General features: G+C 32.5%; 1 protein-coding gene and 1 long non-coding RNA gene across 2 annotated transcripts in view; both read left to right on the plus strand.

The window, feature by feature from the left end:
* Positions 1-20,156, plus strand: part of timeout (circadian regulator timeout) — a 312,058-nt gene that overhangs the window by 51,790 nt on the left and 240,112 nt on the right. The gene's annotated exons all lie outside the window — the stretch shown is intronic.
* LOC143264903 (uncharacterized) lies at positions 3,848-4,753 on the plus strand. The gene is made up of 2 exons (XR_013038886.1): positions 3,848-4,052; positions 4,535-4,753. It is a non-coding gene; the product is annotated as an uncharacterized LOC143264903 (long non-coding RNA).

A 20,156-nucleotide genomic window follows, 5' to 3' on the forward strand; every position in this document is an offset into this window, starting at 1 on the left:
CTGGAAGATTAATATAAATTAAGGTGAATGCAGGTCAATTTTTTTTTATGGTAATTTTTTACATTATTCTTTTTTAAATATTATGTTACGATATTTTTTTTAATTTTATGTTTATCTTTGAGTTAGCTTTAACTTTAACTTTAATTTTAACTTTTGTAATTTTAGATTTAAACAATTCTTTATTGTATTAGTGCTTTAATTAATTGCTTAATTCTGTATTTTAGTTTCAATATACTTGCATTTTCTATATAAATTGAAAGATAAAAGAAATCTATTTCACTAAACAATTGAATTTGTGTTGATGCATGAAGTGGAGTATAACAGTTCATATGTAATAATATATTAATATTTGTTACACTAATATATTGTATATTAGTCATTTTTAATATTATGTACATCCTATAGTAGTATATTATTATATTACTGATATATCGCATATTAATTATCTCAAATATTAATAAACAATATATATACGAATCGTTACATATGAACATGATATATGAATCTCCAAGAAGTATACACTCATTCAAAATCTATAAATTCTCCACATCACAACTAATATAAAGTTACATTATCATTTTGGGATAGAAATAATTGAAAATTAAATATGTGCTAATGAGCAATATTAATTACAAACTACAAATTAGTTCGTAATTGATCAGTAATTTGTTTGCAATTAATTTGATTCGCCTGTTCTGAACTAGCAGAGGTTTTGTAATATCAATACTGTTGAAATGTTAATATCATTTCATTAAACTTTAAATTAAACATTCTTATATCAAAAGTATCATTTTGAAATTTATTTGACGTCTAATAGCCTGGGTTATCAGATTTAATTTTTATTTTTTTCTGTATCATTGCTTCCACTTTAGTTTGTTTCCCTAACATTGTATTTTGTTTGTATATACAGGTTTTCTCAAAACTATTGTGGGTCCTTGAAACGGGGGGTGGCCGACGCGATTCTGAATAAGATTTCCCTTTGCAAGAATGGGGTTTGGGGCATCGTTTTTGAATTATTAAGGAGAAACACGTACCAATCAGAGCACGCGTAATCCTTGCGCTGGGATTGGTGAATTACCACGAGTGGAATTACTACGTACGGAATTACCACGCGTCGAATTACCACGCGTTGAATTACCACGCGTGGAATTACTACCTGTCGAATTACAACACGTCGAATTACTACGTGTCGAATTACCACGTATCGAATTACCACGCGTCGAATTACCACGTATCGAATTACCACGCGTCGAGTTACTACGCGTCGAATTACCACGCATCGAATTACCACTTATCGAATTTTCACGTATCGAATTTCCACGCGTCGAATTACCACGCGTCGAATTACTACGCGTCAAATTACCACGTATCGAATTACCACGTATCGAATTACCACGCGTCGAGTTACTACGCATCGAATTACCACATATCGCATTTCCACGCGTCGAATTACTACGCGTCGAATTACCACGCATCGAATTACTACGCGTCAAATTATCACGTATCGCATTACCACGCGTCGAATTACCACGTATCGAATTACCACGCGTCGAATTACTACGCGTCAAATTACCACGTATCGAATTACCACGCGTCGAATTACCACGCATCGAATCACCACGCGTCGAATTACTACGCGTTAAATTACCACGTATCGAATTACCACGCGTCGAGTTACCACGTTTCGAATTACCACGCGTCGAGTTACCACGTTTCGAATTACCACGCGCTGAATTACCGCGCATCGACTTATTGATCCGTGTTTTTCCTAATAATTCAAAAACGAAGCTTCAAACTCCATTTTTGCAAAGGGAAATCTTATTCAGAATCACGTTACCTACCCCCTATTTTAGGGACCTACACAAATTGTGAGATATCCTGTATATCAGAGCACTTACTATCAATAAAAATTAAGAATGTTAATTTTAACAATAAACGACTCATCACAATTTGAAAGATGGAGAGAACATAATTTTCTAAAGTTCTTGTAGAAATGAAACTGTATAACGTAATTTTGTAACAAAATTCATAAAACCATCGAGCGTCGCTAACCCAGCAGTCGATGCGACGTTAAAAAAGAAAAAAATGGTAATTTCTTCGGTGAAATAATAGCATTCTATTTTATGTTGAAGGTCTATTGTTTAAACGCAGTTTTTAGTGTTCAGGTTCATTTCAATTATATTTATCCCAAAATTCAACAAACGGAACATAATACCGCGTTAATTAGGAGACTTCATTTCATTTGTGATCCCATTTTCACGAAGCAACGACCGAAGCTCACGGTGATTAATGCGCGAGAGAAATTTAAATGAGATGATATATACAAAATTACAGAAAATTTATGAAATTACTGAAACCTTGCCTGCGTTTGGTGGGCAGCGTTACAAATTTAATTTGAAACGAAAGAAAGAAAAAACATTCGGGGTGCCATTAACATTCCGTTAACAACTTAAAACAGCAAGTTGAATAATTGCGTCGGAAAATTATGATGTGTTATACGAGACAAATTTTAACGAGAAAATACGAACAAAATTATACTGAATGTGTAAAATTATTAACGCGTTAACTATTCGGATGACACGCGGTGACCGACATAACAATTTTAATTTAATCGAACAATGAAACAATAAAGCGGAACAAGAGGCAGAGTAATTAATATTTAAGCTGAACTATTCAAGTGAAGAACTTAGAGATTTTGTCTTCAGTAATTATTATCGTATCGTTTCGAATGCGTTCGAACATATTTGTTTTAATTTGTAGCTGCAAACATTAATAAATCAGGATTCGTTGTGGCAGTAAACGAATCAATATTATATTCTCAATTAGTGAACCGTTTATAATGGAACTGCGTTAAAATTCATTTTTTGAAGAAAATTTAATTAAAATTTAATATTTTAATATTTAATATTTTATTAGCTATTTAATTAAAATTTAATATTTTATTAGCTTTTGGTTTTCAATAATCTAAAAATAGTAGTAAATCAAATTTTGCAAAAATAGTATTTACGTTATAATATTATTGCATGATATAAAATAACAAATAATATTATTTGTAAATATTATTTTGTGAAAATAAAATGGTTGTTCAGTTATTCTAAACAAGTTAATTCATTTTTGTATAATTTTGTTTAAACATGTAAAATTTGAAAATTTTACTAAATTTCTAATTTCTTTCTAATTTTTCTAAAATTCTCATCTCCCTTATGGGAATTTGGGATTTGATAGTTGGGGGGTTTAAAGACTTGGAAGTTTAGGAATTTGGATATTTCATAATTTAGAAATTCGGAAATTTGGAAGTTTGGAAATTTAGGAGTTTGGGAATTTAGGAGTTTGGGAACTTAGGAATTTGGGAATTTGGAGAATCTGGGGAATCTGGAGAATTTGAGGAATTTGGGAATTTGGGAATTTAGGAATTTGGAAATTTAGGAGTTTGAGAACTTAAGAATTTGGGAATTTGAGGAATCTGGGGAATCTGGAAAATCTGCGGAATTTGGGGAATTTGGGGAATTTGGAAGTTTGGAAATTTAGGAGTTTGGGAATTTAGGAGTTTGAGAACTTAAGAATTTGGGAATTTGGAGAATCTGGGGAATTTGGGGAATTTGGGGAATTTGGGGAATTTTGGGAATTTGGAAATTTGGGAATTTGAAAATTTAGGAATTTGAGAATTTGGGAATTTAAAATTTGGGAATTTGGGAATTTGGTAAATTGGAGTTTAGAAATTTAGAAATTTAGAAATTCAGAAATTCAGAAATTAAAAAATTCATAGTTTTGAAAATTTATAATGTTAGAAATTTAAAAATTAATAAATTGAACCGTTCATGATTAAAAAAATTTGAAAAAAAAAAAAAACAGTAAGGTAAAAGTACCAGTAGTTGACCATGTACCAGTAGTTGACCATTTTGTTTAAAAAATGATGAAATAAGGTTTGTATAAGTTGCGCACTTCAGATGATAGTGACTTTTAGATGCCACGACATTTGTTGTTTAAATTTTGGAACAATTGCGCGTGAAGTAAAGTGTGTCTATTAGCAGCGAATATCCGAGTGCAATAAGGTAAGTAATGTGCCGATATATTTCTATTTCCTTAACGATTCTGTTAAGAATAGCTCTATAGTCCAGATAAAAAATTTATATGTTGCGAACATTTTGTGAATAAATCAGTTACTGTGTAAGCGCTTACAATGTTTTATCAATTTAATAAATACATTGTTTTTGTCATTCTAACTTAAAAAAACAATAGTTTTTTAATGGTCAACTTTTGGGTATTGTTAATGTACAACTTTCAGAAGTTGACAGGCATGGAAGTGAATAGTGGCTACTTCACTATTTCACTATTTTACTATTTTACTATTTTACTATTTTACTATTTTACTATTTCACTACTTTACTATCATACTGCTATAGTGTTTTGCGATTTTCATATTTTACTATTTTATTATTTTGCATCTTTGCTCTTTTCCTATTTTCTTGTTTTCCATCTTTCCTCTTTTTCTCTTTTGTCATTTTGTTATTTTGCTATTTTACTATTTTACTAGTTGATTATGGAAGTGGCCAGAGAAGCCCGACGTGTTGGACTACAAATGGAATGCTGTAGTTTCTCATATTAATGAGCCCACCAAAGCAAGCAGAACTCGTAATGTTTATTCTGTTCCTGCGTTGAATGTTTTATTCAATTAATTTGGTTAATTTCGTCGTTTTATTGTTTAAATATGATTTGTACTGCTTATTGTTAAAATTAAACGGTAATAAACTGATTTCCAGCATTAGTCTTTTAACCTTGCTTCGAATATAAGTGGTCAACTACTAACGAAAAGAGGTGGTCAATTACTAGTTTTTTCCTTTTCAAGAGTGGTCAACTACTGGATCATTTTCCGAATTCTCAAAAATATTTACCAAACTTGTATAACTTTACTTTTTTTAAAAAGTGGTCTTGGTACATAATCTGAAGGGTTTAACGAACGTCTCCATGCATTGATTCTCGCCATTTATTGATAAAGTAAAGGGTTACCATTGTTTCCGTAGAAAATTTCTCTTAACTGGTCAACTACTGGTACCTTTACCTTAATTTGCAAACTTTTAAATTATTAAACCAAAAATTTAGAAACCTCAAAAATTTGACGAATTAATAATTAAAAAACTTACAATCTCCCCTCGCAGCGTCAAATTGACCAGAATTAACACTGTAAAACCAATAAAAGTGACATTATATTACCGACAGGACCTGACAGGCCCCCAGCATGAATTAACAATATCGAAATTCTCTACAGTATTATTTCACATCATAAATTCATTACAAGTCCTCGAGGGCTGACGTTAAACCGTACGAATCCAATTTGAATTATCACGTAAAGCCACGAGACGTGGTCATAATTCAAAGGGAGCGTTGCGTTTAAGGGGAAAAATGACTATGAACAAAAGAAGCACTATTTTCCCAATCGTGTATTCGTCGAATGGCGGTCGGCCGAGAAACGGCGGGGGATTTGAATAATCATGCGAGACAATGAGCGGCGGGAGTGGTTGGGCTCTTTGATATACCAACTTATTGTTTAAGAAACGAGCAAATATTAATGCAGCTTATTACTCCAACCAAAGAGTTTCGCCCCTTGTTTGCTACCCACTTTGCGCCAGGGACCAACGAACAGTGAAAGTGTCTGCGAATCGGACGAAAATTAACTGCCGGCACAATCGGTTCGACAGAGTCGACCGAGACTAAGTGATTAAACGGACATTAATATTTGACGACCAATTAACAGCGGCATTGTCATGGAGAAAAGTCTGCAGGCTGTTTCAGTTTCGTTGCTTAATGACGGCCAGACATTCACATGAAACCACTGCGCAATTTTGAACATAAACACAATTGGCGTTTACATTGCTTTGTGGAAGTATTGAATGTTTGGGTAGATATTTTATGTGTTTATGAATGAAGGTTAATTTCTGTGGTATGTAATCGAATTTTGTTATTGAATATACAGGGTGCTACCTGTAACGCTACTCATTATTTTTCTTCAACTTGCAGCCACCCTACGAAAGAAAGTTTAGAATATTTGCAGGATTTAAAGCACACAACAAATGTTAGCAAAGCAAATGTTGAAAACAGTTTGTTTTTTTTTCTTTTTAGCAAAGTCAAGGTCACCGTGGGTTACAGGTGACACCCTATATGTATGTTTGATTTTGGACATTTAGAGTTGTACTTCATGTGGTTAAAATGCAATTTTGTGCAGGTTGTCGAGAGATTTTGGATTCTGGGTATTTAAGGAGACGGAAATTTATAAATTTGGAGAGTGAATAATTGATGAAGAAATTTAATAATTTAGCAGTAAGGAAATTTAATAATTCGAGTGAGGAAATGTAATTATTCACAGATGAAGAATTTTATTAATATAGAAGTGGAAATATTTTGATAATTTTTAAATGAAGAAATTTAATTACTTGAAAATTAAGAAATTTAATAATTTACAAGCGAAGGAGTTTATTAATTTAAAACTGTAGAAATGTAATAACTCACAAACTCACCTTAATAATTGCCTCGTTAATTTAGAAACTAATAGAAATTTGGATATTTGAAAATTTTTCTGAATTTTCACTTCTCTTCCAATTTCTCCAAAATTCCCATTTTTCTTTTGGCAATTTGGAATTTTATAGTTGGGGAATTTAGGAATTATCATTATGCAATGCAATCAATACAATTATCAATGCAATCATTAATACGGATCGTCGATGTTTCCATAAATTCTAATTATCAAAACTAAAATTTCACATTTTAATTAATTATGAAATTTGATATAGAATTATACTGAATATTGAATATTTAGAAATATAATTTAAATATTACAATTTAATTTGAACTTAATTTAACATTGAAAGCAATTTAAATACAATTCACTATTAAACATATTCGAGACATAAATTGTGGCATACTGTCACTGTCGCAAACCAAATGTTAACTGCATTATTTCTTAGTTTCCCCAAAAGAACTCCAAAAATCGAGGTACACACCAGGAACAAATGCAATTACTTTAAAAAAGAAAAGAACAACCGAAATTGAAGTAAATGAACCAATTTAAATGTTAGTTCTCGGTTACCAGCGTTCAAGGAAAATTTTAATTAACGGAATTCCGTTCTATCAACTTTATTTCTGCCGTGATTCTTATACATTTTTCCCCGAGCGTAATTTGCATGATCTCTTCCCATTTTACCGGCTGAATAAATGAGAGATTTCCCTAAATGCAAATCCAGGTTCGGTATGCGGTTACGGCTACAATAAAAGTCGTTCAAGTAATCTCGGACACTTATGTCGGAAAAGTGCTTTCGGCTGGTGAAGAAAGTCATTTCATAGCTGCGGCGTTACAGCAATAATTGAAACTCCATCGTTCTTAATCGTCTGCCAGTTACATAAAAATGTGGGATCAAGTGGGCTCTCAGGGAATCCTTGCACGCACATTACCTCTCGTTTGCATTCAGTTTGGATCTTTCAAATTATCATTCTAACGTGCCGAACAGTTTCTTTGATAGACTCCAATATCAGTAACGTTCCGTTGCATGAATATTCGTGATGTTTGTATAAAAAGATTCTCGGAGAGACGATTTACATACGCTTTTTAGGAATATTTTTCTGTTTTGCAAAAATGGGAGTTTAGGGATTTTGAGATGATGGGTGATGGGTATAGGAGTTTAGAAATTTTAGAGTTTGGGGGTTTAGAAATTTGGAGAGTTTGGGGATTAACAGATTTGGGCATTTAGGAGGATTAGAAGTGGAGTGTATAAGAATTTAAGACGTTTGGAATTAACAGATATGAACATTTAGGAGGAATAGAATTGGGATGTATAGAAATTTAGGAAGTTTGTGATTAACGGGGATGAGGGTTTAGGAATTTGAGAATTTGGGGTTTTAGGAATTTGGAGAGTTTGTAATTAACAGATGTGGGTATTTAAGAGGATTAGAAGTGGGGCCTAGAGGAATTTCAGACTCGAATTAACAGATATGGGAATTTAGAAGGAGTAGAATTGGGGTGTATAGGAATTTAAGACGTTTGGAATTAACAGATATGAGCATTTAGGAGGAGTAGAATTGAGCTGTATAGGAATTTAAGAGGTTTGTGATTAACAAATGTACGAATTTAGCAGGAGCAGAATTGGGATATATAGAAATTTAGGAAATTTGTGGTTAACGAGGATGAGAGTTTAGAAATTTGAGAATTTGGGGTTTTAGGAATTTGGAGAGTTTGTAATTAACAGATATGGGAATTTAGGAGGAGTAGAATTGGGGTGTATAGGAATTTAAGACGTTTGGAATTAACAGATATGGGCATTTAGGAGGAGTAGAATTGGGCTGTATAGGAATTTAAGAGGTTTGTAATTAACAAATGTGGGAATGTGGGTGTATAGCAATTTAGAAACTTCTAAATATATACATTTAGATATTTGATAATAATGACCAAAAGAATTTAGGAAGGGAATATTGCGAACTTAGAAAATTTAAGATTTGAGCTATTAGATGTTCAGAAATTTGAGGATCAGGAAATTCGACTCTTTGAAAATTTCAAAAATATAGAACTTAGAGTTCAATATCAAAATTTCGTAAAACTGCAAAATCAACAAATATCTGCCTTTAAGTATTTGACAACTTTCACGTTTCTATTTTCCGAATTTCCAAATTTCTATCAATAATTAATAATGAATTTTCAAATTTACAACCATGGAACAAAGATCTCAAACTTATTCAAATTGAATACCAGAAAGAAGAACTTAAAATCTGTTAGAAAAGACTAATCTCCTTTACTCTCTCTGTCACATACGATTTTTTCTTATATCAAGATTAGTAATAGATCGGCTTATTTCAATCGCGCTTGACGTTAACCGTGAGAAATTCAATAAAAATTGCTACCCAGGTACTTCGCGTGTGTAGTTTCTTTTTAAAGGCCATAACAGATACACCGGTCATATCCACAGTTTCACGATTCATCCGGCCACAATCTTTATTTGCGTTCGAGAGTATCGGTTCGATATTAAAAGAGATCGATTCGTTCGGTTTTATCATTTGATGTATCGTACGTCAGGTCGTAAATATTCCTGGAGATTTCGACCTCGGACTTTCGTAATCCTGAAATATACGAGGAAATAAATCGATTGCTCGTGCGTATTTTTGGTGGTTTTCTGCGATTTAACAGGAGCTAAGAATTACGGTTTTTTACAGAAGAAATAGATATCGAATTGAATGTACGGAATAAAAAAGTTCTGCCAGAATTTACTGTTCTTATAAATAGAGTCTAGGAGCTTTCTTTAAAATATGTTTTTTTATTGGTTATCATGCTTTCTTTAACTCTCTTTCTTTAGAGAGAAAAATTTGTGTAAACTGACGTTTCGAGGATGTTCATTTTTATATTGTTTTTTATTTGTTTGTTAGTAACTATGTATTATCTATTAAATTGTCTTTCATGTGACATACTTTGATATCTGTATAGTGAGATAATCACTTTTAAATAATTATTTATGAATAATTTATGAAAATTTTCTAAATTAATAGCGTCATGGATATAATTAATAATAGTATAATATTTTTAGTAAATGATTATTATAAATTATAACAAACTAGTACATTAGTAAACATATTCATTATAAATTAATAAAATATATTTACTACAATTATGGTTTTAAATATTTGGTTTAAAATATTTTTTTATTGTTTGTGAATTTAGAAAAATATTTTATATTTCCAAATTATTATTAGAATTCATGTGAATTTCAAGCTATTATTTATTTGTGCAATTTGTAAAAATTTGTTGGTAAAATTGTTATACACATTTGTCTTGAAAAAATTCGTATAACAGATATAACACAAAATTTGCAGATAAATAGAATAACATTACAATAAAATATATTACATTGCATAAATAATAATAGTCGATTAATGCAATGTAAAGCACAGTAAATGCTATTTTGCACTATTTCATCGCCCCAAAATTGTGTCAGACTCTCCATTTCCAAATGTACCCTTTAACATGTAATAATTCATAATCGATCGACGACGATAAATACTTTAAATATGATATTTTGCGAAATCGCGCGAAGTGTAAATGCTTTCCGACATTTGGCCAAACAAATGTAAAGTGTTGCGTGACAGTAAATCTGTGGTCAGTTGAATCACCGATGTAAACGTGGCGGTTACCGTTTGAATGGCTGGCATGTATGGAATTGGGAAAATGGTAGAAAACTCGTTTAGAATTTCCATTTTTCATACAGTTACACGGTACTAATACATTAACAAGATAACAAATAGAACAATTTTCCTGATTTATTGAATAAATATATTCCGTTCTTTGTCGAGACAGAACATTTATTGTATTTTTGTATTTTTTAAAGAAATACAAAATGTTCACTATTTTTTTAATGTAACATAATTTCAATATAATTTCAGTTTATATGGAAACATGTATTGAGACGTAATAATCGGGAAATTTTTTAATATATATTTAGGTATCTAAATATTCGACGCGTGGTAATTCGATACGTGGTAACTCGATGCGTGATAATTCGACACACATTATTCTGTACGTGGTAATTCGACGCGTTGTAATTCGATAAGTGGTAATTCGACGCGTGGTAATTCCATACGTAGTAATTCCACGTGTGGTAATTCAACGCGTGGTAACTTAACGCGTGGTAATTCGATACGTGATAATTCGACGCGTGGTAAATTAACGCGTGGTAATTCGATACGTGGTAATTCGACGCGTGGTAATTCCATACGTAGTAATTCGACGCGTTGTAATTTGACTCGTAGTAATTCCACGCGTGGTAATTCAACGCGTGGTAACTCAACGCGTGGTAATTCGACACGTGCTAATTCCATACGTAGTAACTCCATGCGTGGTAATTCAACGCGTGGTAATTTAACGCGTGGTAATTCGATACGTGGTAATTCGACGCGTGGTAATTCGATACGTGATAATGCGACGCGTTGTAATTCGATGCGTGATAATTTGACGCATAGTAATTCGATACGTGGTAATTCAACGCGTGGTAACTCGACGCGTGGAAATTCAACGCGTGGTAATCAACGCGTTAGGTAATATGTACTTAGGTATCTGTTTCTTCTCAGCTCTGAAGACTTTTTGAAAAATAAATTCATTCAGAATAAACATTTCTGAAGTATTAAACTTGCGTTAAATTTATGTGATCCGAAAATTGACCGCCTAAAAACTTAATAGTGACTTCTTTTCTCTACACAATTTCTTTGCAATGTATTTATCTCTACATTTATTGCAAATAAACAGAAAGGATTGAATTGTAAAGATAACTGCTTCAGACTGTCATCGATTCAATATCCACTGCATTCTTCTTCTCCCTATTCTCACCCCTCATTTCCTACTGCAACTCCTATTTTCTCTCATTTGATACTGTCTATTTTTATCTCTCATTCAATACACCTCTATTTTCGTCTCTCATTTGAGTCCTCTATTTTTATCCCTCATTCGATACAGTATCCCCTATTTCTATCTCTCATTTGATGTCCTCCACTTTCATCTCTCGATGCACTGTCCTCCATTTTCATCTGCCACGATCAGATGCGTAGATGTACGAATAAAACTACCGTGTATAATCAGAACCTCTCTTACCATCGGCAAACAACGTGAAATTCTTTTTAACGCGCCATCGCGAAATCACTTCGGAGCTTATAGCCGATTCAATTTCCCTGGCATTGGTTAATACCGAGCCGCTTGATGTCGGTGCTTTCCTATAACCCGGATCGATCTTCGAAGTTTCAGCAGCAAGAGAGTAAAAGCCGTGCACGAACATGTCGCGAACGATTTTACGGAGCCATCGGTTTCAATTATTACGGTGGTCAGATAGTCGTGACAGTTTCACACGAATACAAACGACTACACTTTCGCGTTGCTCCTCGGTTCTCAATAATTTTCGACCGTTAATTTGTCGAAGCCCGGCGTTGGCCGGAAGTATAGCCGCGTAAATAATGAAGTCAATTAGCGAGACTAATTATTTTTCGAAGGCTGCCGCTTTGGGACGTCAATCATTTATGAGGCGGGGCCGCGGGGAACGAGCGTCATTGTTGCTCGACACCAGATTTTCGCTGTTCCATATTCACGAAGAAAGAATTCGCCCGTCACTCGAACGTGTTACACCTGATTTCGCTTTGAACGATACCGCTTCTGGAAAAATTCGAATATTCCATCAAACTAATGTGCCGACGCAAAGTTTCACGAAATCTGCAGTTGGATCTTTATTTTTGTAGGGATGGGTAATCAATACTAGCAGAGCTCGATTGTTGACGTTTACTTTGCTATTTTTGTTGTAGACTTTTCACTTTGCACCTTCGTCTCCACACAATTTCCTTACAAAGCTATACCCTTTACTTTGTACCTAACTATTTAACATTTCAACACAATTTGCTATTTTTTATCACTAAGCGTATTTATTTACTTTGAAATTAACAGTGGAATTGAAAAATAAATAAATTAACATTAATTCTCTATTTCAACGAAAATCAAGCCTGTTAAATTACCATAACAAATTGTGAGACTTCTGAACGGATCATTTGATTTCTACCCTCATTTAGCTTATAATACCGAGTTAACCTCGTGACGCAGTTACAGTCCAAATGTGACAATCCTAAATTTGCATAAAGATCGTGTTTCCAATACCAATTTGTATAATTGAAGCTCTAAAGTACACCTATTTCAACGTTCTTTATTTCAACTGTAATTTTGTAGCTCTGACGCAACCGCCAAAAAATTTGTGGGTTAAGGTGTCAAAGAAGTATCCACACATATTTTTGCATACACGTTGTTTACTCGATTATCCGTTGGTTCATAAAAGTCGCAATTTACTTCTTCCCCCTAGCCAGACAAACAAAGCATTTACAATAATGGTTGACAGCAACGATGGCTATTCGCTGTAAATTTTTCAGAAGGAATAGTCAGGCCATAAAAAGTTTTATGCTCACGGAGCTGGCAAAGCGAGTAAAGTTTCAACGTTTCACGTTGCGAATTTCTTACTCTGGTAGCAACGGAATCCGTACTTCGGTTCTTTTTCTTTTTCATACTTTATTGCGAAGACACGTACCTATGAGTTTTCTGAACAATGTACTCGCAAAAGTACCTTTGTATGAGATCTGCCATACCTATTGCTAAGATTTTCTTACGATCCACTTCGCAACAATTCTCCATTCGCTATAACATATTTATCGGGTGATGCTGCAATCATTTGTCACTACGTTCTTACATGAGCAATTGTTTATTTTACTGTACTTTATTATTGTGCATTTTATTTAATTTATATTTATATATTTTACTATATATACATTTTACTATATTTATTTACATGTTTTACTTTATTTTACTGTATTTGTATTTGCATATTTTATTATATTTTACTGTATTTGTATTTACGTATTTTATTATATTTTATTGTATCTTACTACGGTACATTCTACTATATTTATGCAGATATACAGGGTGTCTTACAACTAGTGTAGGTCCCTGAAATGGGGGGTAGCTGACGTGATTCTGAATAAGATTTCCCTTTGCAAAAATGCGGTTTGAAGCTTCGTTTTTGAATTATTAAGGAAAAACACGGACCAATCAGAGCACGCGTAATCCTTGCGCTGGGATTGGTGAATTACCACGAGTGGAATTACTACGTATGGAATTACCACGTATCGAATTACCACGCGTCGAATTGCCACGCGCAGAATTACCATGCGTGGAATTACTACTCATCGAATTACCACGCGTCGAATTATCACGCGTAGAATTACCACGCGTCGAATTGCCACGCGCAGAATTACCATGCGTGGAATTACTACTCATCGAATTACCACGCGTCGAATTATCACGCGTAGAATTACCACGCGTCGAATTGCCACGCGCAGAATTACCATGCGTGGAATTACTACTCATCGAATTACCACGCGTCGAATTATCACGCGTAGAATTACCACGTGTCGAGTTACCACGCGTTGAATTACCACGTATCGAATTACCATGCGTCAAATTACCACGCGTCGAATTACCACGTATCGAATTACCACGCGTCGAATTATCACGCATCGAATTATCGCGTATCGAATTATCACGCGCAGAATTACCATGCGTGGAGTTATACGCATCAAATTACCACGCGTGGCGTAAAATTACCATGCGTGGAATTACTACGCATAGAACTACCACGCATCGAATTACTACGCGTAGAATCTTTATTTTATATGATCTATATTTTTCTGTATTTTACTATGGTACATTTTATTATATTTATACAGGTATATTTTATTGTATTTGTCTATAGCACATTCTGCTATATTTATACTATATTTATTCATTCGGTTATATTTAAATATTTTACTACAGCTATATTTACACATTTCACTAATTTTACTATACACATTTTAATATATTTTCATTTTTTATATTTTACTATATTTTATTACATTTTTCAACTACACTTGATTCTCATCATTTTGAATGTGCCTCTTCTTCAAACGTGAATTTCAAAATATTTTAAATAAAACCGTCATAGTATTCAGTCATGTTCGTTTTATTATAAAATAGTTACTTTTCATGATACTTGCCTTTTCGTATCAGTGCTATTATAAAAAATGATTGTCACAGTAAAGAATCTTTCAATGTATTATAAAATGTTACATCTGTTATGCAAAGCAAAATAAATTAAGCTGTGTAAGACATGTGCAAAATTTCATTTTGATGAACATTATTATTAACATTATATACAAGTAAAATATATTAGAGTTTATGCAGATTTTACTTTCCAGTTACGAAATAATATACAAAGTTTCAATGTGTTAATATCGGTGAAATTATTATGTAGTCTTTTTGATTGAACATTATACGTTGATAATAATAATTAATAAAGTATTTCGCATTAATTTTATCCTAACGAGTGATACGCAACAGCCTGATAATATTCGTGTGATATAAACCGTGCACAGTTCCATGATTAAAAGCTCCGTCATTTTTTTGTCTGCCACATTTAGCGGCTCAAAAATGCGAGGATTATAACTTTCAGTCGTTGCTGCACGTTTCGCCGATCTTTTATTTTACGCGGAGTCGCGCACATAGGTTTAATGAACATTTAATTGCAACAGTACTTTGTTCCCCTCTTTTCCGTTTGTCTGACAATCTCGCAATCCACCCTCTCACCTGCTCCTCTTCTCCTTTTTTCCCTTGTTACATTGTTAATTCCTCAAATCTGCTCCAGTTTAATGAGCTAATTATTTTGCATGCTGTTTACTTACCGTGAACACGAAGACACTGTATTTCGATAAACCGAATAAGCAGTTTTCGTACAAATTCGGCGCATGTGTACGTGATTCATCTTTTTAGGTCGTTTCGACGCCCTTTTTGCTTCTCTTTTACGTTTTAAACACATGTTTTCTATTTACATCGCATACAAAACAAGAAAGAAATAAGGATTTTACGTTCACAATTTTTTCCCTTTGACATTTTTTAAGAGGCAAAGATTTTTACGAGTGCGAAGAAAAGATGGGATTACTCTAAACTTTTTTGTGGCAAAAAAGGAGAAAAATGGGATAGTAAATATTTGTGTTTAATTAATTTTTTGAACATGATTTTCTTTCTTATCAAAAATAAGATATTTCTTTCTTTTAAGAATAAGAAGAAATTTAAATTGAAAATATGTATTTACATAAATTGCATAGAAAAAACTCAAAAAAATACTCGAAACATAAAGCTATAATAAATATTTTATTAATATTAAATGATTTATTGTTTCCAAAAAAATATCATTTGTCATTATACTAATTATCATGACGGTAAAACTCTCAATGAAAACAGTTAATTTAACATCTATAATCAAAAATGATAATCTTTCACATTGCGCTATAAAATTAGACACAACGCTTTAAATCTGCGCGTAAAATTTTTAAGAAATAGAAAGGTGTTTTTTAAATAGTCCCGGAAGACGGTGAACGTTTAATGCAGAAGCTGTGTTCGCAATGAAGGGAAATCTATTTTTAATTAAAATTGACGTTTTTGTTTTAATTTCTTGAGTGCGATGCACATCGGGTGAGCTTAAGTAGGAAAGACAGCTGGTAGCATTTAAACGAAGGAATAGGAAGAAACGAGGAAAGATTTAAATCTCAGAAGCTGTTTCTATAATCACATGTCCACTTCCATCGAATTTCCTTCAAACGATTAATTATAGAAAGTAATTGACTGCTCTTTAATATTGTCTATAGCTAATAAATTTTTGAAGATGTGATTTCAAGTGAAAGATATGTATTTTACCTCTGCACTTATCTTCAATCGAATTTTATTTTAATAATTTATTACGGAAAAATAATTGATCGATGTTCGATTAGTCCTGTAGCGAATTAACTCTTAAACATGTAATATGAATATATTTGAAAGATAAGTATCCTTCACCTGTTCATTTATCTACTTCCATCGAATTTGATAATAATTGATCGATATTCGATTTGATGAGTCCTGTAGCGAATAGGTCACTGAAGCTGTACAACTAGTATGAATGTAATTGAAAGATAAGTATACCAATTTCATCGTCCAGCCGATGTTCAATAAATCAATTTCTTGCGATGCACATGAGATTGAAATCCCATAAATCGTCTCCAAACGGGTCGATAAGTTCACATGTCAGACTTCCTCAATCTAAGTTTAATCGGGGTAGAGTTACTCAGATTTTTCATACGTCGATTCGTATTTTGCTCGAGGAAGAAATAAAACGGTTGAACTGATCCTGGAACTGTTTGGCTGACCTCAGTATATTAGACGCTGACCCCGTAACTTCAACTATATTAGACATTTATTTGCAGCTTTTAAAAATTATTTTTTGTTTAAAATTTTGATAATGAAAGTTATTTATATATTTGACATGGTTAAAATTTATTTGTTGCAATAAAGTTAGTCTCAAAGAATGTTGGTGTTTTAGAATCTTTTTTTTTTATTAAGTAAGATGGCTTCATTTAGGAAATAATTAATTTGATTTTCAAGTTGGTTTGGTTGACTTTACTGTTTCATTCACATGTTACGTATATTGTACAATATTTTTATAGTATGTCATTTTTGTAAGGTCATTTTTTATTTCATATAATTTGTTCCGCCATTTTGAAATAAATGAAACACCCTGTTTTAAGTTTCTGTGCACGTCACTAATTTTGTAGATAACTTCTTTATTTTCTTTCCACAAATATAATATATTATTTGTATTATGTAATTAATATAATTAATATAATTGTATTATTGATAAAAATATGTCTATGTTATTGCTACTCTTAGCGATTTGTAGTTCTCTTATATTTATTATTGCTTTGGAGTTTGTTACTAAAAATATAACTGTATTGTATATAACGAGATAACGAGATTAAAGGATACACTTGAACAGATTATTTGTTATTTTATGAAAAAAACAAAATTAATGAAACATTCATAAAACACAGATGTATATATGGCAGACATTCTTTTTGAACAGTCTTGTAGAATTGAACGTCCCATACAACAGACACATTTCCAATCGAATATTTGTCTGGATTTCGTTATTAACGTTTAAAAGATAAAGTAGTATGAATTTAAAAGGATTAATAAAGCACACACTTTGCAGTATTGGTTTTCCGTCCATTAAAAATGTTCTCATTATAATCACCGGTGTTACTTTAAATTGATGAATATTTAAATTACTTGTAGAGTGTGATATGTTTGTCCTGCGTTTAATGTATTTCATTGTACGAATCTTACAAGTTCATTATTGGATTGGTTACGTTTGATAATTTAAATCATGTAGGATTTGAAATTCAATTAACCGTGTGCATATTTGTACCTTTTTAAATAATTAGTTGTTAAAGACTTATCGTAGAATTATTTAGTTTTATTTAGTTTTTAAGTGAAATTGCATAAGTATGGGTTACTTGTGATTGTATGTAAAATAACCATGGTTATTCATTGTGCGTAATATTGCGAATTGTATTATATTATATTGTAATAGCGAAGGCAGCGAAAAGTTTATTTGTATCGAAGAGCGAAGTAAGAGCGAGAGAGATAGCATTAGTAAACTTCTTATTGTTAGAAATGATGCCTAGCTGGCGATCTCCTTGCGTGCACAGGGGTGCTTCGGCAAACCTGGGGCCGTTCAGGCCAACGGCTAGGGGAGGTACTGTATGTATCGCTCTGAGGCTGGTATGACCCACAGTAGGAGATGTCGAAAATCTCCGATAATAAGGGATAGTGGACGGAGAACCGCTTGGCGATTCTGCTTTCTTTTATTCATTGTTAGTTTATCAATTAACATTAGTAATTGAACATAAGTGACACTTATTGCGCTAACAGGAAACGTATCAGTCAGGAACTACGTCAAACATAATAGCAGCAACTGAATTTTAGAAGAAAATTTGATATTTTATATTCTTGTTCTTGTGTTTCATATGTTTAAAAGATGTAATAAGAAATTAATAAAAAATTTATATATGATTATATATGGTCACATATAATTACGTATAATTACATATGATCTCATATGTTCACATATGATCACATATGATCACGTATGACTGCACATGATCACATATGATCACACGAATACATATGATTGCACATGATCACATATGATCACATATGCTTGCACATGATCACATATGATCACACGAATACATATGATCCTTTATAATCACATGAATACATATGATTACATATAATCACAAGAATATATATGAACACATATAATCACATGAATACATATGATCACATATGATCACATATGATCACACATGACCACACATGATTGTATATGAGATGTTGTGTAATTAGATTTAAGTTTAACGTATATGTAGCTGATATAACGACATGTATAAGACTTAGGTAGATATATGTGACAGAAATAAGACACACATGTGTGTTTACAGAAATGAAATATCCAACACGTTGTATTCCGTCATTCCTGATCAGTCATTAACAATAAACCTTCCCCCACATAATGCACACTTATGTTGAAATTAACTTTGAAAAATAAATGAACAAACGATAAATCATTAATTCTCTGCCTTGATAAAAATCAGCATAGATTTCAAAAAAACTGCCTTAACTTCTGTAATTTAAAATAATATGTTAAACGGTCATTAAATCGATAGTTTTAGCATCAACTGAGAAGAGCCAAACGCGTCAGCAATTTATTGTCAACTTGAAGGTGTTATTGACCCATTCGTTACGAACTATTTTTTTCTACACAGTTCGCAACTAGCAAATCAAATAGTCGCGTTCTTGTAGGTGGAACGGGGATTAATTGAGGTATCGTGGATAATTAGTTTAGGTCGGGTTTCGTATTTAACTTCGTTGATATAGGAAACGTTTGACTCGCCAACGAGGAAATAGTTAACTCATTAAAGACAAGAGGGGACGGGGGAAAGAGGACGAACGTCTCTCGTTCGGTGGAGAGAAATTGAAGCGTGCCGTTTAGTTCATTATACAGTTTCTACGAAATTTCACGGTTAAAAGAGTGCGTTTAATCTTTTGACGTGCGTATCAAACTCGTTACTGACTAACGAAGAAAACGTTAGTCGAGAAGTTTATAAAATATTGTATACAAGGTGTCTCGAGCCCCTAATTACGCTCTTATTCGTAAAGTTACAGGAAAGTGTTTCGGAAGTGCTCATATTTTGTTTGTAATAACTTCTTGGGGTTCAGAACATATTTTACAAGATCCTAGATTTTTTTTCGTATTTTTTTAGACTTTATAATTATTGCAATATTTGTAATCTTGTACATTTACAATTTGTATACGCTTTTTCAGGTTTTAGCGGTTTTTATATTTTTACATATGAAAATAGTAATATGTTGGATACGTATGGTTTCCAAAAAATATCGAATTTAAATGTGATATAACTACAATGTATTGTATAAATTGTATAAATATGATATAAATATTTGTATGTGATATAAATATTAAATATGATGTAAATACAATATAAATGTGAAATGAACATACAGTGTACAGTGAGTCGCAAAGTCTCTCCACTTTTCATAATACATTTCAATCAATATGCCATAACGCAAATTATTAAAAACACTCTTTTCATCAGAAATTTCCAACTCAGTCCTAACAATAACAGCGACCAATAACGCAAAATGACGAAGTTGTGAATAATAACGAGAGTAATAT

Source organism: Megachile rotundata, chromosome 7 (assembly GCF_050947335.1).
Source record: "Megachile rotundata isolate GNS110a chromosome 7, iyMegRotu1, whole genome shotgun sequence".
Lineage (NCBI taxonomy): Eukaryota > Metazoa > Arthropoda > Insecta > Hymenoptera > Megachilidae > Megachile > Megachile rotundata.